This window comes from Choloepus didactylus, chromosome 3, assembly GCF_015220235.1.
Source record: "Choloepus didactylus isolate mChoDid1 chromosome 3, mChoDid1.pri, whole genome shotgun sequence".
Lineage (NCBI taxonomy): Eukaryota > Metazoa > Chordata > Mammalia > Pilosa > Megalonychidae > Choloepus > Choloepus didactylus.
The window spans coordinates 147,942,670-147,965,401 of record NC_051309.1 but is presented as its reverse complement, the minus strand read 5'-3'; the positions used below and the strand labels follow the sequence as shown (position 1 = coordinate 147,965,401).

At 35.6% G+C, this 22,732-nt stretch overlaps 1 pseudogene; it reads left to right on the top strand.

The window, feature by feature from the left end:
• The first annotated feature begins 245 nt into the window (after positions 1–245).
• LOC119528840 lies at positions 246–1,967 on the top strand (annotated as a pseudogene).
• The last annotated feature ends 20,765 nt before the right edge of the window (positions 1,968–22,732 follow it).

Genomic DNA, 22,732 nt, shown 5'->3' with positions numbered 1-22,732 from the left:
CAGAAGCAAGAAGCTGAAATTGATGAAACCAAGAAGAAAAGGGAGAGACTCCAGACACTGCCGTGTGCCTTGCCATGTGGCAGCAGAGCCAAGGCTTGCTGAAAGTGGGGTCTTCGGGAAGAAAGCATCACCTTGATGAAGCCTGGATTTGGACATTTTCCTGGACTCTAGCCATAGGCAAATAAATTCCCATTGTTTAAACCAATCTATTTCATAGTGTCTGTTTTAAGCCACCTAGGAAACTAAAAGGGAAAATTAATAAAAATAAAAACTGATACCAAGGCACAGATGTTGTATGAACTTCAGTCTAACTGAAAGATTTCCAATTTCATATAGTAGCACAGTATATGAAAATAAATCTGTGGAAATGAAAATATAACCTATATTTTACACTAGTTGAAAATTAATAATTGTTATATATTAACTCTTATAAGTTTAGATTAAATAATGCAAAATAATTTAGTAAATGTATATGCATATTCACGAGTTGAAGCCTGCTGCCAAGAGCCAGAATCCTCAAGGACACAAACTCATTTCAAGTTACTTGTGCAATGCTTGTGCTTCCACACAGGCATTGTGAGGTCCAGCATGGAATTTGTGCTTCTCTGAGGCCAGGGCTGAGCATACGAGGTTTCTGAAACCAAGGAGCTGGTATTCTTTGGATCCATCTATGCTCTTACGGGGAAAGAATTAGGTACATGTGACTTTGGGATAAGAGTTGTGATCGGTGGTCAATAAATTATCTCTGGGTTGGTCCCTAAAAACACCAGGATGAATATCCAGTAGAGCAAAAATAACTTTCTTTCCTTTAGAAGCTCACTACTTCTACGATGAAATTCTTCAGTAACAGCACCAAGCTTCTGTCCCTAGCCCAACTCCTCTGCAATTTCAACATCTAGGTTCCACCTTCCTAGGGGAGAGAGAGGCTGCAGAAGGGAGGACTGCTGGCCTGTGTGGGGAGAGGAAAGGAAAGCAGTAGGAGTCCAAAGTGAGCCTACCAGATCTTCATGGCAGACAAGGCCCATAGGCCCAACCCCCAGCCTCTGTGTCCAGGCACCCCACTCCCCCAATAGCATTAGTGCCCACAGTTCAATGCACCAAACTGATCACAGCCTTCACCCTCACTCCTCACCCTTCCAGGCTTCTCTGTTGATACGCTCCTTTGCTCTGTCAGTTCCCTACTCGTCTGTGTTTTAATTTCTTCACCCCCTAGTCTAAGAGACTTTGCAAGGGCTATGGGTCTCAATGCCCTCTGAGTCTCCACATTGTCTGGAAGTCATCCACTTTGTATATATCACATGCTGCCTGAGTTACAAGTACATCTTATTTCCACAGCTAGTTTTGTGAACTCCTTGAAGCTGGATACTATATTTTCTGCTTACATAATATTCTCCATTGCACCTACTGCAGTGCCTAGCACAAAGTAGGTGCTCAATAAAAACTTGTTGAATAATGAAAAAAGAATTGCAGATTGTGTCCTGCCCCATCTGCAAGGGCAACCACTGGACCACCTGCTGTCCCTCAAGGACATGCTGCAGCCCATGCAGAAGGAGCTGGCCAAGCACCTGGGCCCCTCCATGGGTGAGAAGAAGAAGCTGCCGAGGGAGATGCAGTCCATGCAGGCTGCCCAGAACATGGTGGGGAAATATGCGTCACCGCTGCTGGACCAGCCAGCCCCCGCAGGAGTACACACAGTCAAACTGCAGAGCTGATGTCAGTGCCACCATTTGCGTCACCAACTTGTTAGAGGACACGCGGGAGAGCGATCTGCAGGATCTCTTCCGGCCTTTTGGCTTCATTTCCCGCATCTACTTGGCAAAGGGCAGGACCACTCGCCAGACCAAGGGCTTGGCTTTCATCAGCTTCTACCGCTGTGAGGACACTGCTCACCACATCGCCGGGGTGTCGGGTTTTGGCTAAGACTATCTAATCCTTGCGTTGAGTGGGCAGAGCCGCCCACCAACTGAGGCAGCTGCAGACACTGCTGGCTGGCTGGCTGGCCCCCAGCCAGAATAGTGTTTGGGCTCCTAACTCAAGGAAATGCTAGTGGACTTCAACCTAAAATAGGTGCATTGTCAGATAAACACCTAAATTGATGAATTAAGGTACTGTGCAATTACCTGAGGCAAGTTATAGGATAAAAAAATTCCTCTCTGACAACCCTCACACAATTGGCCTTACATAAAAAGAACTTCCCAGAAACAAAGCCAAGAGACAAACTGGCTTACCAATTAACTCATTGTCTTATCACAGTTGAAAAACCTTGATTTTTTTTTCTTGGTCAGAAAGGATACACTGATTTTATTTCTGTATCTGTTAAAATGGACACAGTCTTTATCAAATAATTATGTTCCTTGGATATAGGGTGTCTTTGAATGTGATATAATTTGATTATCAAGTTCTGATAACAGGAATGAATAACACTGAGAAACCCTGTGCTTGGAGCTTGGTGAAGAGATCATGTGAACCTTTGGCTTGTCCTGCACAAGAAAGTATAGGCAAGTATGTATTTGGATTCATCTGGGATAGTGATAATTTGTTAGGTAGAATTCAGAAAACAATTACAACAAAGCTGTGAATGAATGTTTAGCAGCCAAGAGATTGAATGTACTATAGAACTATTCTTTTGCCTGGCATGTGTTCCTTTCCTTCACCTTTCTACTAATCGTTATATAGATGGTCTACTGTTGATAGCTGGATAGTTGGATATGTGATCAATGTAATCCTTTTGCTGGAAAATGCTTCGTATATCCTTTGGTAGTTGGAAAATGTTTATTATAATCTCTTCACTCAAACAGCTTTGATTCAAAGCCCTTGATGGAATAGCTTGCTGTTGATCTAATCTCAAAAGTTTACTCTCTGTTCCTAGTTACATTAACCAGACCTTCTCAACTTTACTGGAAGGAATGTTATAACATCCTAAAGCAGAATGGAATGGTGTCAGAAATACCATATGGACTAATAAATCAGCACCTTCCTGCCACGAAGCTCTGAGATGCCTGTATAGTCAGCAAAGAGAGGAGGACCTGCACGATAACAGGATGTGCTGACCAAACAAGAAAGACAGGAGACCATTACTCAATTTTAATGAATCTTGTGATTATTATTCAGTTTTTTTTTCTTTTTTCTTTTCTGTTTTCCTCTGGTCCCTTGCCATTTCTTTGTCTCGTTGGGCTATAAAAGCTCAAGACCCCTTCCTCGCTTCGAACTGGTCTTGAAAAGATTTCTTCCAGTCCCTTACAGATGCACCTGGAATAACTCACCTTCTTACCAAAGACTCATTTCTCTGTTTAGCATTGGATAGGGTGTACCCCACTATTGAAAGCTGTGATTTTATAGCATCACTGTGGGTCAAGCAAAGATAAAAAATTAAATAGCAATGGTGTGATGTCTTCATATTATTATTCCATTTATCTATGCAGTCTTAAATTTAAGAAACAGTGTTGTTTTATGGAAATGTTTTAAATAAAAGTAGATAATCACAGCCGTGGTTTTATGTTTTGTAAATACATAAGTATATAAGTATTGTATGTCTATATACTTATATACATAAGTATATAAGTATTGTATGTCTATATACTTATATACATAAGTATATAAGTATTGTAAGTATATAATATGTAGAGTTTTGAAAGCAATCCTTGAAAGTTATATAAATTTACATTTTTCTCCTTTTAAGCTCTGAACGAAAGGATTAAATTTATACAGAAATCAAATTGAGTAACTCTGCTTTTCAGTTCTCATTTTCAGGATTGATATAACTATATTAAAATTTCCTTAAATAACAGCAACAAGGCCAGTGTTTTATTTCTGGCAAATAATGACTGACACATGCAAATTACATTTTTCTTTTTCATTTCATTTAAATACGTATTTTAAAATTATAAGTTAACCATGAGATGTTATTTCTGGTACTTAATATGCTTTCTCTGAAAAAGTCTTGCCTATCACCTCTGAAAAGGCAATCTTTCTACTATTGATTTCTTTTCCAGCTTTCATTTTTTACAAATCAGCAAAAGGAAAGAAGATGTTGGATATAAAATAATTCCAGTTGATTTGTAATTCTGGAAAAGAAAGTTCTGATTTTAAGACTTATGATTCCCCACATTAGTTTTTTGGATGATGCACTGTATAAGCTTTCCCAAGCATATATACCCATCAAATCATTCCTGACATACATACAGCACATTTGCCAGGGAAAAAACTGCCAAATGTATTACCCTGTTTGCAAATAAATAGCATTGTCCCTTCCTTGTATTATAATTATTCAGAGTGTTCTAAGCATATTATTCCATATTTTTATGATGTTCTGTTTAACCTCAGTGAATATAATAGGCACTTGAAAATTGAGTATTACCAAATATAAAAATTATATTTTCTATGTATAAAGGTGATACTGTTAAATTATTTTCTATCAAGTGCCTATTCAAGCTCTTTTAAGGAATACAAGAGAACAATTACATTCTAGTAATTCTAGCAGGCTGGTTGGAAGAGGTCGAAATAGCATGATTATCCTCTAACTCACATTTTCTCAAGTGCTTTTCTTTTCTTACAGGGGCTTCATAATTCTGTCACTATTCAGAGCAGCCCTCAAAATATTTGGACAGTTTATTTTCCTGAAGCATCATTTGCCATTAGTTTAGCCTTTATGAAAGAATAAATTGATGTCATATTTGTGATGGGCAGAAAGTGACTGGTCATTGTTATGGATTGCTTAATAATCATTGGTAAGTGGAAAACAAATACAAATGATAGAAATCATAATTTGTGTCTACACATGACATATAAATGTTACTTGAGGTAATATTATGAATCTCTCACAAAATACATTAATCATATTTTGCTATTGCTCATTTGTAAGTCTCCAATGTGATTTAAAAAATAAAGTGTGGCTCATGGTGCTTTGATCCAAGAAGCATTAATATTTTATTCTTATTCTTTTATGAGAAATGAAAATAATTAAACAGTATTTTCTATGCAAAATTACAATAATTCTCTATGATACGAAGCACATCAGATTGAAACGATATTACTACATTAAACGGATGTCCAAAAAGTCAAATAAAAATACACAGTATTTTATCAAAAGCAATTAATCTTTTTTCATCCAGAGTATGACATTTCACTGTGTAATTGCACCGGAAATTAAAACTCTTTTCATAGTTTTAATAATGGATGAGACATGGGTTTTGAAATAGTTGTTGCATTGAGTTTTGTCATCCTCAAACACTGCATGCAAGCTGTAACTTGAAACTTCTCTGTCAGCTCCAGAATGGATTAAGGAAAAACAATTAGCACCAAGACATGAGTAGGTGCTAAATATTCGAGCAAATTTCTCACATTTTTATTTTGCTATTCAAATCAGTGTCTCCACCTGACACAGCGTATTATACTGTTTTAATAACATGCATGACAAGTTATAAACCTGTATTATCATGAGTGATGAACAGGCATTGCTTTCTTTACACATTTCTATGCATTTGGATTTTTTTAAGTATCTTAAAATTGGATTCCAATGTAAACCTTGAAATATGCCTATATGAAAATTTCATTAAATAGTAAAAAGTGTTTTTTAATGTGTTTATGTGTCAAAGACTTATACACAGTACATATTCTAAAAGTGACTATATATGTATACATATATATTTAGAAGACACAGAATCTTTATTTCTTATTTGATTTGGAATAAATATCTGTTTTCTTCCTTACGCTCCCTTATTTTTTATTGTAAAAATCCCCTATTTTAAATTATAAATCTGATGTATAGGAAGTATTTATTAACCAATATTGGGTGGGGGAAGAATTATAGCACCATTTTGGAAATATAAAAATTTGCTAAGATGGTGAAAGGGACGATATAACAGTATTTAATTCCAAAGCTGAATATTCAAGCTTAAATTCAGACATTCTGCTTAAAAGAAAATAAAGATTGCCTTTAATTTAATTTGGTTGAAAGCATGTAGAGTGTTTAAGAGTACAGGACTTGAACATCATCTATTCCACCTATGACAGTTCTTTTGAATATAGTAGATGTTCAATTCATTTCTGAATCAAATTGAAGTCAAGACAAATTTTACTTGGAAAATCAGTTTTTGTCTTTTCTACCAAATATGTTGGAACCTATATCTATGCATAATTTGGAAATGTCTTGCCACAAGGTAGAAATCCATAAAGGAAATCTCTCTGGGGTATTTCTAGAAAAAAAAATGCATTTACTTATATGTGAAATTATGATGTCATATTACCCCATTTGTTAGACAAAAAAGCAAAAGTTAATTGTTCTTCTTCCAATAAATGACCGAGCTGCATCCGATGTGATGCTTTATACATGCTCAAGCTTTCTATATGTAAATAGTGTTTAGAGAATGCATTATGCAAAGACTGCTGATTGCAGGAGAAAGATAGAAAAATAATCTTGAGAGAGACAGGAGGAAGTGAAGGAAGTACAAAGAGAAGTAGGAAAAAGAAGCAACAAGAGAGTTAATAGAAGGAATGAAAAAGGAAGAAGAGGAAGAGAACGGGGAGGGAGAATGAGGAGGTGCCATGTACTAAAATGATATTAAAGATCTTGAATCCCCCAAATATTATATACTTGTTGACAACAAATAGAATGTAAAAAAATTGGAAAAAAAAAAGTTTTTGTAACAAGTGATAACCAGGAATTTGTGTGAGGAAATGATATGTACTTGCTTGACACCTGCTAGAAAGACACGCCCATGATAAGGACATGGTGACTAGACCTTTGAGGTATAAAAATCAGTGCAGCTGCCACACACTGGCTGTCAGGTCCGGGCAGACTGACTCCAGGTGCTCTGACTCCAAGCTCCAATGCCCATGTTACGCTGCCAGGCTTGCTGGCTGCCCTGGTCTCCACACCATGACCAATGCCTCCTGCTGACAACCGTCTGATCCTCCCTTTACTCAGCATTGGACCAACTCCCAAGATCTCTCAGTAAAGGTAGCCACCTCCCTTGAGTCAGTCTTCAGGCTGAAGGACTTTAGAGACTCTGGTTTCTTCCACCTTAAATAACTTGTGTGTCCTTGACCTGGTTATTGGGTATGAATTGAATTGGCAAATTGAGATTAAGCAAGCAAATAAATTGCAATGAGCATCCAAACTATAGTAGTACCAAATCTGCTTTCTATTGTGAACACTTTTCATGTCACTTTATGACAATTTTACAAGTACATGACAATTGGCATACTTGGCAGTTTTCCAATGCCAATATAAGTACCTTGTGACTGCACTACAACAGTAATATTTTTATTAAATGCTAAATAAAAAAAATAAAAACCCTTTTAGGAGGTAAGAATTAGTCAGTCTCCAGACCGCATGACATACTGATCACAGGTTGTGGTGCATAAATGCCACCAGGTTGCAAGCCAGTTTAAAGAAGCCTCCTGTGAAAGGGACAGCTAGCCACAAGTTAGAAACAGATGCTGTCAGAATATCTACTGGTATAAAGAATCTCATGAATGGCACTTGTAAAGCATAATACCTAAATCAGTCAACAGAATATACAATTTTTATTTAAACATATTCTCACTGACGCTTTTAGAATTTTATATGTTCTTATTTTAATTGGCATTTATATTTGGAAGAATAACCAAGAAAAAATAGGGGAATATTAATAATGTGGACTTTTTTTTCAAACAACTAAACAGGGAAAAGCTATGGGGTGAAAAATGAAGATCTTTGGAGACCAATAGAAGACCTCAAAGACAAAAATTTAGGATTAGGGATGGTCCAGATATCAGCCTGATCACCAGAAGAGTTTTATCCTATAGTTAAAAGAGCTAATAAAAACTAAATACCTTATCTATTACTAGGAACAATAAGCAAAATAGACAAAAGATAGAAAATAGATAAAATAGACAAAGTAGACAAAGATAGAACTGAAGTGAAAATTCTAGCCCAAAGGATAGTGTTTATAAGACCAATCCCAAATCCCAATCTGTTTGCTTTAGGTGAAGACACAGATCCCTTGCTAGGGAATGATGGCTGAGTGGATGATCCACAGAACTAGAGGGGCTGGGAAGCAAGAACCATCATTATAGGTAAAATACTAAGAACAGTAATGATGATGACCCTATTGTAATAACTGAGCAAAGGGCATTTACCAGCAAAGGGCAAGAATCATATAATTAAGTCAACATGGAGAAACAATTGCAACATGGAGAAACAATTGAAAACACAGTGGCTATTAGATCTAGGATGTAATTTGCCACTAGCATGCAATGAATTAATACAATTAAACATATCAAATAATGCTAGACTGAGTCAAATACTCAGAAGTTTTGGAGAAACACATCAAGAAAAAGAAAGATCACTGTTTTATTGGATATCTAGAGGCTGGAAATTAAGATGTCCCTTACCAAATTTAATGGTAGTGAAAAGTGGGACTTGGTTCTCTGCTGGAAATGCCATTAGATCTTGATGAAGTTAGAGCTATTGACTGTGATTTATGAGGACGATAGCAACAGTTCATTAAAAGCAGAAGCAACAGACAAAATTAAGAAAATTATGCTCAGATCAGCACTAGGTCATGAGAGAAGAGTTCTATTCATACAGTTCACGGGAGCTGATACAATTAGAAAATTAATTGATGTATTAGAACTGCTAAATAATTAAATCAGGATAAAAATTATGCATTCAGAACACTGTTTCTGTTTGAAAAACCATTGAGACCACCCCACTTAATCCAGAATGAAAAATAAGAAAGAAAGAAAAAAAACTATACCAGTAAGAAAAATGCAAAAACAAAATGGGATACAAGATTTTAGGAATCCCTTTAATAATAGGAATTTAGAAATAATGGTGATGGTAAATCAAGAACTACTTTAGACCACCTAGGACCCTTTCTTAACTAGAACAGTAAGGAATGAAATACAAGGTAAATCAAGAAGAAGGATGGAGATAGAGTCCTTATCTTGCTACAGGAACTCAGCAGTCTCTGTCCCCTGGCCAAAGTCAGAGAAAATGACCCATACGTGAAGATGGCCATTTCTAAGGATAATTGCAAATATGAATAACATTTAATGTTAGTAGATCTAATGTCTAATTGTGACTTAGATATTAGCACCGATTGTACCAGAATCTAAATTTAGACTAGACTGTATATTTAAACAAGGCTCTGTGACATGATCATTATGGACTAAGACACCAGAAGACTCTAATTTTTGTTCAGTAAGTTTCTGGACCAAAAAGTGTCCATGGGTTGTGACAAGATATTCTCCATTAGAAAACAATGTTTGGGCACAGTATGAAGTATTGCAACATACACCACCATTAACTGATAAATCATATTTCTAAGAATACAATAACCTCTATTGGAATGGGCTAAGTAAACACCAAATGAGCACAAAGGAATTGTGCTGCATCAACAGGTTCTCAACTGAAAGTGGCACATTTCCAAGAAGGAGGTTCAGATGGACAATTGACCCTCGGTATTAACTGAGGGAATCTCAGCATTGCCAACTGTGGGCTTTCCGGAATTTCTGAAGGTTGATTTGATCTAAGTGCAACCAGTTAGGCAGTGGGGACCACCCTGGTCTGAGGCTCATCGAAATGCATGAATTATCCATGCTAGAGCCACCATGAACTCCTGTTCCCATGGTAGAGTCACCATGACCTCATGATGGAAGGCTGTGACTTCTGTAGAAGGGGCACTTGCCAAATCTGGGTTCATTGCTTGGAGCGGCCGATAGAAGTCACACCGAACCAGGCTGTGAAGGAAAAAAAAATGTTTATTTACACCAGCAGGAGAAAGGGGAAACTTTCCCAAATCTGTCTCCCTGAAGTGTTTCTTCAGCTGGTTTTTATGCAGATTCAGAGACAAAGAGAGAGAATCATTTAATGAACATGCAACAAGAGTGATAGATGAAAGGCTTATCTATATCTGGATGGTTTGGGGCAATCTCCCCAAAATGATTATTTAGTTAAACCCATTAAAGCTGGACAAAGAGAGTTAACCATTTATTTAACATGTAACAAAGGTTGAGAATTTCAGTAATTTAGTTATTTCCTATTTCCTTTAGGAACTAGGTGACATCTGTGAAAGGTGCAAACTTTGCATTTACATATTGTTGCAGACTTCATATCTTGCTCTTTTGTGAGACTAAAGGTTTTCAGCCCCTGTGTTCTTCCCGTTTTAAGATTACATTTAAAAGCTGCTTCAGGCTACATTTTAAGGTTAATTTACAATTTCCTCCTTGCTTATAACTTTAAGTTTAAACTTAAAAAGTCACTGTTATTGAGACCCAAAGATGCAAAAACCCTAACCCGAAAGGGGGCGGTGTATTCAGTGCAATATGCATGATTAATATCAACCTAACTGGCAATTGAACAAACGCTAAAAGAAGAAAAGACAAGAATATACGTATTTACAGATTTATGGGCAGTAGCTAGTGGGCTGGATCATAGAAATTGAATAATTGGCAAATTAATAACCATGACATTTGGGCAAATAAATATGGGATAAAATAGCTAATTCAAAGATAGATACCATGATCACACATGTATCAGTACATCAAAAGGACAAATTTATTACAATAAAGCAGGATAGTCAGGATAGAAAAAGGACATAGAGCAACTATAGTTATGGTAATAATCAGGAAAGAAGAAGGAGAATGAAAAACACAGAAAAATGACAAATCATCATGGAGGAAAATATGTGAATGGGTACATGAACAGACAAGACATCAAGAGTTACAAGTTGCAAATGTGATGGTTATGAAAGAGGAATTTGCCCATATATGCACACATTGCAAGAGACGGTGTTCATAAATGTGAGATCTTTAAAAACTTTGAAGCATGGAAATGTAAAAACATCATATCCCACAAGCAAAAACCAGATGTAGCATTCCAAATAATGCAAATTGACTGTATAGGTCCAATGCCACTAACAGAAAATGAAGCTTAATTTTGTAATATGGCTGACACATGGTCAGTTATTGAAATGTCTTTTCCATGTAAAAATAATGATCAGAAATTAACTACTAAATCTCTTGAAACATCGATAGCGTGCTATGGTCCTCAATAAAATGGGTTTATTGAAAGAGAAACTGTTTGAACAGTAAGATCTCAAACTGAAGTAAGAGTCTCAAAATAGTCAGCAAGTTACATTAGCTCTACTCACAACATCAGATCAAGTTAGTCATTTTACAGGAAAGGAAGTGCAAAAATGGGCAGAGAACAAAGGAATATGCTGAAACTTTATTTAGCATGCATCCCCACAGCAACAGGAAGCATAGAGAGATATAATGGACTAGTAAAAGAAAAATTGAGTTTACCAACAAATAATGCAAACCTGAAAGATTGGTCTAAACAAGTGTGGAAGGCCACTAAAGCTTTAAATCATAGGGAAAGGTTGAAATTACCTAGTTTTACAGTCATGATTAGAACATAACCTACTGAAATTAAAATACTAGCTGATACAGAAAGACAGACTGAAAATGTAATAGAGGGAAAAGTGTTAGTTAGAAGCATGGATGGAATTATGTAGCTCAGAGAAATTATACCACCAGCCTTATGCAACTCTTACTGGCTAACCCTAGGGGAAAATACCTAGCATATGTTAGGCATACTTACATCTTGCCTATCTCACTTGCAGATGTGTTGCAGGGTACTGATCAGGGCAGTCCTGGTTAGACTATCCATCTTTTTGATCTACATTCTGCTTAGAAGAGAAACTAACTGCAAGAACAGAGGTAAAACCAGTAGCAAGAGTTCCATCCTCTCCAACTTCTGCAACATGCTATCTGTAACACTGCCAAACAACTTTACCTCTATTGAATTTTAAGTTAGACTCATATCTCCTATTGCACCAGCGCTACACCTCAGTAGCTTTAGCACTTTTGAAGAGTGGAGAGAAGCAGTGGAGCAGTCTCATCTCTACGAGCAGCTGTGACAAGGACCTTCAGGATCTTGAATAAGATGACCGGGAATGCCCAGTGCCAACTGAGGGCACTGAACTTTGATAATCATACTACCGAAGATACTGAGATTGGCATTCGTGAACAATTTCTGTTTGAGCTAAATGCAGCTTTAGGCACTTTTCAAGGCTTGAGTGAACAACACCCAGGTTAATACCTGATTGGCTTTCTCTAATCACATATTAAAGTGAAAGAGCAGGTGCATATTATGCACAATGGGCTGTTGGTATTTTAGAACTGACAGAACAGCCAACCTTGATAGCAGGAAGAGTTCTAAGATGCCTGTTTGCTGCCAGAGTAGCTCTGGTTTAGTGAAACTAGTAATGCATCTGTGAGAAATACCAGATATTTGCACTAAAAGCTATATATCTTGTTATTGTTTTTGCTAGGTTTTTGCTGAATGATATTGTCAAGAATACTAATCATGGGAGACACAGAAAGGTGACTGGTAATTCTGGTAATGAAACTGTAACAATAATTACAATCATCAAGGACCCAATTGTACAAATAAAAGAAAAATCTTTCATCCTTGACTGGATAGCAGAAGTAAGTAGCCTTGAAACCTCAAAATACCCATATGAGTATATGAAAACATAACATCACAATTAGAACATTTATTCTCCCATGCTTGTGCAGATTAGTTTGACCAGCTTTTCTGGTAGAAATGTTATGATACCTTGAAGTACTTAAGTAGGCATGGAGATTATCACTCTAAGGACATTAGGGTCCATAATCTAACCATATGGACAGATCAAAATGATTAACATTGCTCTTTAAGTACTAACATAGCTACAGCTTACCAAGCAATGGGAAGTTGTCAAACAATTCTGGGCTGTGCTATGAATAGTTATTATAATCTTGTGGGCAACTCTTATAACAGACATGAGCCCACATAACCACACAATAGGAAAAGTTGTGAATGGTACTAAGAAGTCAGCAAGTGGCTTATATTGTGTGGCCACAACACAATGGATATCTGAGGAAGTTAACGATGGTGATTATGGAGATGAATATTGTCAAAAGAAACAGAGTCACTAATAATAATAAATAAAGTGGGTTTATTGAAAGGTAGACTGAACAGTGAGATCTCAAACCAAAATAAGTCTCAAAATAGTCAGCAAGTTACATTAGCTTACAAAGGCAATTAGGGGATTTCCAAAGGGGAAGTTATAATCGTTGGTTGACCATGTTACCAAGGAGAGTCATATAAAACAGGGAATGATCATAGATTGGTTATTATAACATACTGTCTAAAGGTTATTTTTACTGAGCGAAAACCATATTATTTCCAATTATTTCTTAAACTGTGATGTTTTCATGTTATCTTGCTTTTTTTTGGAGAGCACCACTTTTATTTTTAACTTTTGACAAAAGTTTCTGTCACTTTTCAGAAAGGGGCTCACTCCCAGTACTGCCAAGGGAGGCAGCCAATTTATTTAACTTAACAGTATGACAATGATTACCCTGATGAGAAGGAAGAAAAGAAAGAAAAAGACAAAGGGGAAGAAGAGGGAAATAGCACTTTCCCCAGTACTGTTCCATGACCACACAACCATACCTATAACTCTAATAGAGCAAAAGTTGTGAAATTCCACAAAAGAATTGCCTAAGGTTGATGTGAAATTAGCTCCATTACTGTCCAGTGAGATAGTGAAGAATGGGGTTCCATTGGAACTATGATATCAAAAATGATACTCATATAAACCTTAAGGTCAAAGAATGGCCAAATGTGTTCTATTATGGAAATACGACTATACATGAAGCTAAATTAGCCACATCAAAACCTGAATTCTTTAAACCAGAAGTGTTCTGAGAGCAGTTTGATAATGAGCTTGCTTATGCAGAATTAGATTGGTGACTTAGAGTGTTTCCCTTAGTGTTCATCACAGTCAATTTTGTGGATTAAAAGAATCCTCTAAATTTAGACCAAAATTTACAAATTGACCTTACCCACCAGACATTCACTGATAATTTTTAAAAATCCTCTGTCTTTAATGCAGACTAATGCATACAAGATACCTACTTGTTAAGAAATTGTAAACTAAGCACGGGAAGAAGAGCATTACAGAGAACATAAATATGGTCTCTTCTACAATAGTAAACAAATTCTGGCCACTGGGATATGAAATAATGATTGTATGTGAAATCACACACTGAAAATTAGCAACAGCTAACATCTCTGCTGGACCAGATTTGATAAGACCCTTCATAATATTTTTGAATGACCAAAAATATATGATTATGTCATACAATAAGACTAACTTTAATATCACAAGGCTGGTGAATCAAGCAACTTGTGAACAAATTTATAATAAAAACTCCAGCAAGACCTCTACTGGAGTAAGATCCCCAAAATGGGATACAACACTCTTAATTACACCCACAGAGCATTGACCAATTTACCTGAGGGAGTTACATATAGATTTTACAAAAAATAATATGATGTAATGATTAGGGAAAAATCCAAAAATGATAAATGATATTACATGGAATGGTGATGTTGTTAATATATCATGTTGTAACATCAAACTAATTTAACAGAGGTATGCAGTAAATACTTTCAAGAACCACTTAGCCTACCATTTATGGATTTACTACTTAAGCAGAACTATAGAAAGGAAACCTTTAAAATTCCTATAGGAATTAGTAGGAGGGATAATAGGAACGTTGATATCATAGTACCAGAGAGAGGAAATGGATATAAAATTGGAAGGTTTTAAAAGAACACAATAAAAATTCAGTGCCATGCCATGTCAGCTCTCTCATATTTAGGACTTTCAATCAAAAATATATATGAAGTCATGGACCATATTCAGGAACATGGGAGAAAGGCAGAGAATCATTGGGCGCTTTGAGAACAGCAGTGAGTCAGATGCATTTTAATACTCGAAAGATGAGGAAAACTATCAACAAAACACAGCTAGAAAACAAATGAGACATGCTGCAACAGAAGTTAAAAGATAAATGGGATATTTTAAGACTAGCACTTGTAACATGTAGATATTGGGCACCAAATATTGCCGATCATAGATCTATTGCCAAATATATCTAAACTTGATGTGATTTAAGGCAATGGATGTGGCTACTTAGGAGCATGTTCCATGTGAATATTAGCCTTAAAAGCAGGAATACAGAAAGCAGAATATCCTACTATGGCAATATTCCAATTTCCAAGAGGAGTGTGGATGCTTAGAGCAGATCACATGCCCACAGAAATCATATACCCACAGAATTAGAAGGTATACAGACAAGAACACAGAGGGACCTAATCCATAGTTACAAAGAGATACCAGAAATAAATCATATCTATGACTTTAGCAAAAATGCAAGAGAAACTGCTAGCATAATCTAGGTAATTGGACTATATGATATGTTCTAAAAATGAAAGAAATATAACTTAGAGAAATAAGGGAAGAAATGGGAAAATTTTCCTCTAATGTATCAAATTTCAATAAATTACAAATATTATGATTGATGGAAAAATTCATTATACATGGACCACTAATGATAAAGGAATTCTGAGGTTGAAGAATGATATATATCATATTGCTACAAAGGAAATAGTTCTAAATAATGTAAATAAAATGTTAGCAAAACATGATCAAGGGAAACAAAATTTTAGGAAGAGAGCAAATAGATTCAGTCCTTATTATGGAAGGTGGAAAAGGGCCATGAGATAGATTTTCCAAAAATAAAGGCACATTAAACACTGCCTATATGACATCAGAATAAACTTTACAGCATGCTATGAGCCCTCGAATGTGTATTATTTTTATAAAAATAAAAAAATAATGTTATTTACATGGAAGAAAAATTGTCAGGTTAACATATTTGGATGATTTGGAAAATTAAACTTTTGGAAATTTGTAGAATGGTTGTTTGAGCAAGTTAAAGAGATTAGAGCAGCTATCACATGATTGTATTAGCAATTACAGTGTTAAAAATACTTAGAAAGAGTGTATGCAAATTGTTGTGATCCACGATCGAAGAGTGGATTGTTGAGTACTAACATGATATAAAATGATATTAAAGATCTTGAATTCCACCAATACTGTAAATGAGTTGACCACTAATAGAAGGTAGACAAATTGAGAAGAAAAAAAAAAAAAACAAAAACTGTTTTTTAACAAATGTTAACCAGTCCTCTGTGTGAGGATTTGATATACACTGACTTGATTCCTGCCAGAGAGATACTCCTTTGGTAAGTATATCAGAGGTCTGAGGCATAAAAGGCAGTGCAGGTGCCACTCTGGTGAGTGTCAGGCAGACTGACACCCAGTTACTCTGATTCCCTCCTCCAAGGTCCATGCTGTGCTGTGAGGACTGCTCCCACCCTCGCCACTGCACCATGACCACTGTCTACCACCAAAGGCTTTGGATCCTTTACTGATGCCGTGTTGGACCAGCTCTTGAGAACTTTTATTCAAGGTGCCCTCCTGCTTTGTGTCTGCCATTGGGCTGATGGACTTGAGAAACTGTGTTATCCTTCACCGATAAGTGTGTTGTGTCTTTGATCTGTTTACTGAGTATGGATTGCATTGGCAGTTTGGAATATGCAAGCAAATAACTTACACTGAACATCCAAACTACAGTTGTGTCAAATATGCTTTTACTTTGCTATCACTTTTCAGGTCCTTATACAACAGTTTTATGATAATTACAGGACAGGGAGAGGAAGACAGTAGGGGGTGTCTATGTGGTTAAAATAAAAGGTTGCAAAGGTAGATGGGAGCCAGGTCATTTGTGAAATGGTAAAAAATTTTTATATTAACTTAGAAGCTAATGGAAATTAAGTGAAGTTAAGACATTGAATGAAAAACTTAAAGCTCTTTTGTTAATAACAAAATATTTTCTACATAAAGCATGAAGTATCAAATCACTGAAATCAAGACTTTTGGTTAATGACTGAGTTTTAATTCTACAGGCCTTTCTCAGGTTCCTTAGCTTCATTGTGATTTGGTTTATTTTTCTGAATATTTAAGATAATAATATTTTTTACAGGGTTTCTGTGGGAATAAAATGAGAAAATTAACCATTTGCCATGGAAACAATTACATAGTAAGTCCCTAATACAGGTTAGATAAAAAGTCAAAATTAAATCAGCTGGAAAATATCCATAAATATCTGTGTTTAGAAGGAGGCATGGTATATTAGAAAAATAGAACAGCTAGGTGTTGATATATTAAGTTTAGCACCCACACTGGTGCAACATTTATGCTTTTCATTAAGCATAAATGCTTTCATTCACTGAGCCATTTAAGAAATCAGTTTCCACATCTGTAAATGTATTCGATTGCTTTATAATCTGAAGTCATCATTTTATTTTTCATTTTGTAATTAAATAGGCATATTTATAATCAGTGTACCAGAGTAAAAAATAAATTACTACTATTCCCTTTAGTAGTCTTTCTAACTTTAAAATGAATTTGGCAATTTTTTATCTATTTTGTGTCCTATTTATTTTGTCATTCTCAATTTCTGTTCTTATTCCATTATACATTTAATTAAATGAAATCCAAAGTCAGGCAGATATTAAAATCTATTTTTGAATATATTAATCATGTTGACTTGTGAAAATTATTTAACTTTCTCTGCCTCAGTTTCTGCTTTTCTAAAATGAGGATAAAATAGTATCTCCCTCATAAAATTGTTTTTAAAATTTATATATATATATCAATTAAAACAGTGACTAGCATATACTAAACAATAAATATTTGGTTTTATACTCACTTGTTATTGCTATTCTTTAAGGGCATACTGGTTTTTTGTTTTTTTTTTTTTTTTTAATTGGTGAGAATGGTGAAAAGTAAACATTGAGTAGCATCAGAGAAACTGGTATTTTCAAAACATCTAAAATGTAAACAAGCTTATCTTATGATTCTGTAGTAGTTTTTAGAAAGGGAAGAATGCCATAGAGGTAGCTAGAGGGTGCAGTAATAAAAGCATACAGGCTCTGAAACCAGTCATATCTGGACACTAATTCTGACTCTACCACTCCTAAATTCATGATTCTTGTGTGTTAGTTAACTTTTCTGAACCTCAAATTTATGTAAATGGGCATAAATAGTCTTATCTCTTTTTTCTTGTGATGGTTAAAGGAGTGTGTAACAAGAAATAAGTGTGTATTTCAATTTCATTTTCAAACAACTGTTATTTTCTGACTATATACCCAAAGAATGCTGACTTACTTTCAAGCTGAAAACAATGATAAAAATGGGCAATATATGAAATGGTTAAATCTGACAATGCAGGGCTATGATCCTTGAGAGAAAAGAAACACAGGTGAATTTTACATTCACCTTGGCCTTCTACCTGGAACAAGTACAAACCATGCACAGGTAAGTGGTGTCCAGAGGAGGGTGGTGATTCTGGTCAAAAGAAAGAGAAATTGAAGTCTGGGTCTGTAGGAGTGGCTGAAATTTTCAGAGCAGAGTACCAAAGAAGGAGGGAGCTGCTCAGAGGAGGAGCTCCAGAAAACTGAATAGAAGTACTCTGGAGCCTTTTGACAGACACAAAATGGGGGATCCACAGGGCTAGAATCTGAAAGCCTTTTGTTTTAAATCTCAGAAAACAATTACTGTTTGTGAAGGGAACAGAGATTCCAGAGGTTGAACAGTAATGGAAGTCATTAAAGTGGAGAAAACATTACTGAACACTAGGGGCATTCACTTGAATCTATGGAAAGCCCCAGCTTTACAAATGGAAAAGTCTTTCTCTATTTGCAGAAGACAGGTTCCTATATAGAGAATATACTGAAAAATCCAAAAGAAAGCACCTAGAGTTAACAAATGAATTCAGCAGGGTATGATATTAACACTCCCAAACCAGTAGAGTTTCTATACCTAGTAAAGAACAACTGGAAATAGAAATCAGGTATAAAAAAACATTTATGATGGCAACAAAAAGAATCAAATATCTCAGAATACATCTATCCAAGCATGTAAAGGACATGCCCACAAAAAAACTGTAAAACATTGCTAAAAGAACCAGAGGAGCTCTAAATAAATGGAAGCACATTCCATGCACATGGATTGGAAGACTAAATATTAAGTTGTCAGTTCTACCCAAGTGATTTACAGATTCAATGCAATCCCAACCCAAATTCCAAAAACCTTCTTTTAAAAAATGGCAAAGCCAATCATCAACTTTATATGGGATGGTGAAGGACCCAGAATAGCAAAAGCCATATTCCGGTTTGCTAATGCCACTGTTATGCAAAACACAGAAATGGATTGGCTTTTTCAAAGGGGCCCCATTTGGCTCAAATTCCCAGTTCCAAAACCATGAAAGTGTCCACTCAAAGGCATCAACACGGGGGTACGGTCACTGAAGAAAGGCCCCTGGTGTCCAGGAAACCTCTATTAGCTTGGAAGGCACATGGCTGGCATCTGCTTGCTCCCAGGTTGCGTTTCAAAATGTCATTTTCCAAAATGTCTCTGGACTTAGCTTCTCAGGGCAAACTCTGGGCTAGTATCTCCAAAGCATCAGCGAAAATCTGCTTTCAACGGCCATCTCCAAAATCTCTCTCTCAGCTGCAGCACTGAGCTCCTTCTGTCTGAGCACTTTCATAGGACTCCAGTGATTAAATCAAGACCCACCCTGAATAGGCAGGGTCCATATCTCCAAGGAAACAATTCAATCAAACAATTCAATCAAGCATTTCACCCACAACTCATTGAGTCAAATCTCTATGGAAACACTCAAAGGATTCCAACCCAATCAACACTAATACATCTGCCCCTACAAGATTGCATCAAAGGGGAACATAATACATCCAAACTGGCACAGCCATCATGGAAAAGAAGAGTAAATTTGGAGGACTCACACTTCCCAATCTTAAACTTTATTATAAAGCCACAGCAATCAAAACAGAATGGTAATGTATAGACATATGAACAGGTGGAATTGAATTGAGAGCTCAGAAATCAACCCTCACATTTGTGACTAAGTGATTTTTGACAAGAGAGCAAAGGCCACACAATGAGGAAAGAATGGTCTTTACAAAAAATGGTTCATAGAAAACTGGATCTCCACTTACAAAAGAATGAATGTGGACACCAATGTTATACCATATGCAAAAATCAACTCAAAATGGCTCAAAGTCCTAAATACAGGAGCCAGAACTATCAAATTCCTAGAAGAAAACATAGGGAAGCATCTTCAGGACCTTGTGTTAGGCAACAGTTTTTTAGACTTTACACCCAAATCACAAGCAACAAAAGAAAGAAATAGCTAAGTGGGACCTCCTCAAAATTTTCATCTCAGAGGATTTTTATCATGATAATAAAACAACAACCTCCACAATGAGAGAAAACATTTGGAAACCACGTATCTGATAAGGATTTATTATCAAGAATACATAAATAAATCCTTCAACTCAAAAACAAAAAGACAACACAATTTAAAAAGGGGGAAAAGACATTTCTCCAAAGAAGATAAGCAGATGACCAAAAAGCTCATGGAAAAATGGTCAACATCATTAGTCATTAGGGAAATGCAAATCAAAACCACAATGAAATATAATATCACACCCACTAGTGTGACTACTAATAAAAATCAGAAAATTACAAGTGTTGGAGCGGATGTGGAAAAATAGGAACAGTCACTTATTGCTGGTGGGAATGTAAAACGGTGCAACAATGGAAGACAATTTGATGATTTCTCTGAAAGTTAGCTATAGAATTATCATAGAATCTGGCAATCCAATTTCTAGGTATATTCCAAAAAAAAAAAAAAAATGAAAGCAGAACTAGAACAGATATTTGCATGCTGATGTTCACAGCACAATTATTCACAATTGCCAAAAATGGGAGTAACCAAAGTGTTGATCAACTGATGTATGGGTAATCAAAATGTGGTATATATACATAATGTAATATTATTCAACTATAAAAAAGAATGTAGTTCTCATACATGTGACAACATAGATGAACACTGAAGACATCGTATTGAGTGAAATAAGCCAAACATAAAAGGGTATATGTTGTATGATCTCATTGGTATGAAAAAATTAAATAGGCAAACTCATGCATACAGAATCTAGAATATCGTTTACCGGGGGATGGGCTGGGGTAAGGAATAGGGAGTTAAGATTTAAAATATACAGAGTTTATTTGGGATGATATAAAAGTTTTTGTAATAGCAGTGATGGTAGCACAATATGGTGAACACAATTAACAATACTGAATTATATATTTGAATGGTTAAAAGGGGAAATGTTAGGTTATATATATGTTACTAGAATAAACATTTTAAAAAAAAACCATGGAATTGCATGGTTTAAATGAATAAACAAGAAATATTTATACAAATATTTTCATACTAGTATCCTTAGCTTTTCCAATTAAATCTGGTTCCAAATAGGCTCCATTACTTCATAAATTACAGTGTGTAGGCATACAGTTACCTACTCATACTAATAAGATGCTTCTTTAAGAAAATGTTCTATTCATTGAGCATTCCTTTTTGTGAATTTTATAAAATGCTCTTATTTCAGGAAGTTGATGAAAAACCTACATAAATGTTCATAATATATATGTCATTAAAATGTTATTTTAGAAACATGCTACTTGTATCACACTTTTTGATTTTTATTCCAAATTAGAATTATGTTTATTGTTTAATTGATTTGAAATAAAATTGGTATATTAATACCATAATTTTATAAAATGTACCCCAAGAACTAAGAAAATTTTTCTATGCTGAGAGAGAAACTATGGAACATTCTTTATAAATGTGGTCCTATTATCCTATGAAATTGAATATAACAAATGTTAACAATGTTTAATCCCCAGGTTCTATTCCACATTAATCATTGGTGATTGTGTTGAATCATTTAGGCAGTTCAAATACTGACACAGTTTTATTTTTCTTACTAGAAGAGAATCATAAAGTAACAGGAAGCTGTAGAGGTTTGGAGCTTTGGACCCCAGAGAAACATATTCTTAACCTTAATCCATTCCTGTGGATGTGAACCCATTATACTAAGACCTTTGATGAGGTCACTTCAGTTAAGGTGTGGCCCAGCTCAATCAGGATAGGTCTTAATCTTATTACTGGAGACCTTTACAAGCAGAATGAAATGCAGATAGAGAGAAATCCACAGAGGGAACAACCAGAATCTGGAAGTCAATGGAACCAGAACAGAAGGAAGAGGCATGGAGGGGCCATCAGGTACCTGGACATGTGACTGGGAAGTCAAGGACCAAGAGTCACTGAGTGACAGCCCTGGAATGCCAGTCTTCGGGAAGAAAGCACTGCCTTGATGAGACCTTGATTTGGGCTTGATTTTTATTTCTCTTAGGTGTAAAACTGTAAGCCATTAAATTCCCATTATTTAAGTCAATCCATCGCTTAGTATTTGCTTGAGCAGCCAAGAAAACTAAAGTAGATGTTACAGGCAACTAATTAAACAGGAAATTAGTGAGGGCTGAAAAAATGCAAAGAGCTATTCTCTATTTCTCTATTGACTTTGGGGTATCTATGATTCGGTTGTAAAATATAGGTTACAAAACAATTAAGAAACTGAACCCCCAATTGTGGAATAATTTCTGGGATTTTGTTAGGTACATCATTGACAGTCATCGCTTATTTTTTATCCATAAAATGTAAATTCAAATATTAACTTAGATAAGATATAAAGCAGAAATATTAACAGTTGAACATTTTGCAAACAAAGTAGAAACTCACACAGACATGTATGTACACAAAAATATAATAGCTCCTGCTTAAATACCACAAAATCTAGGCAGACTATGATTTAAAAAAAAAAAAAAATGTATAATGAAAAAGACAATTA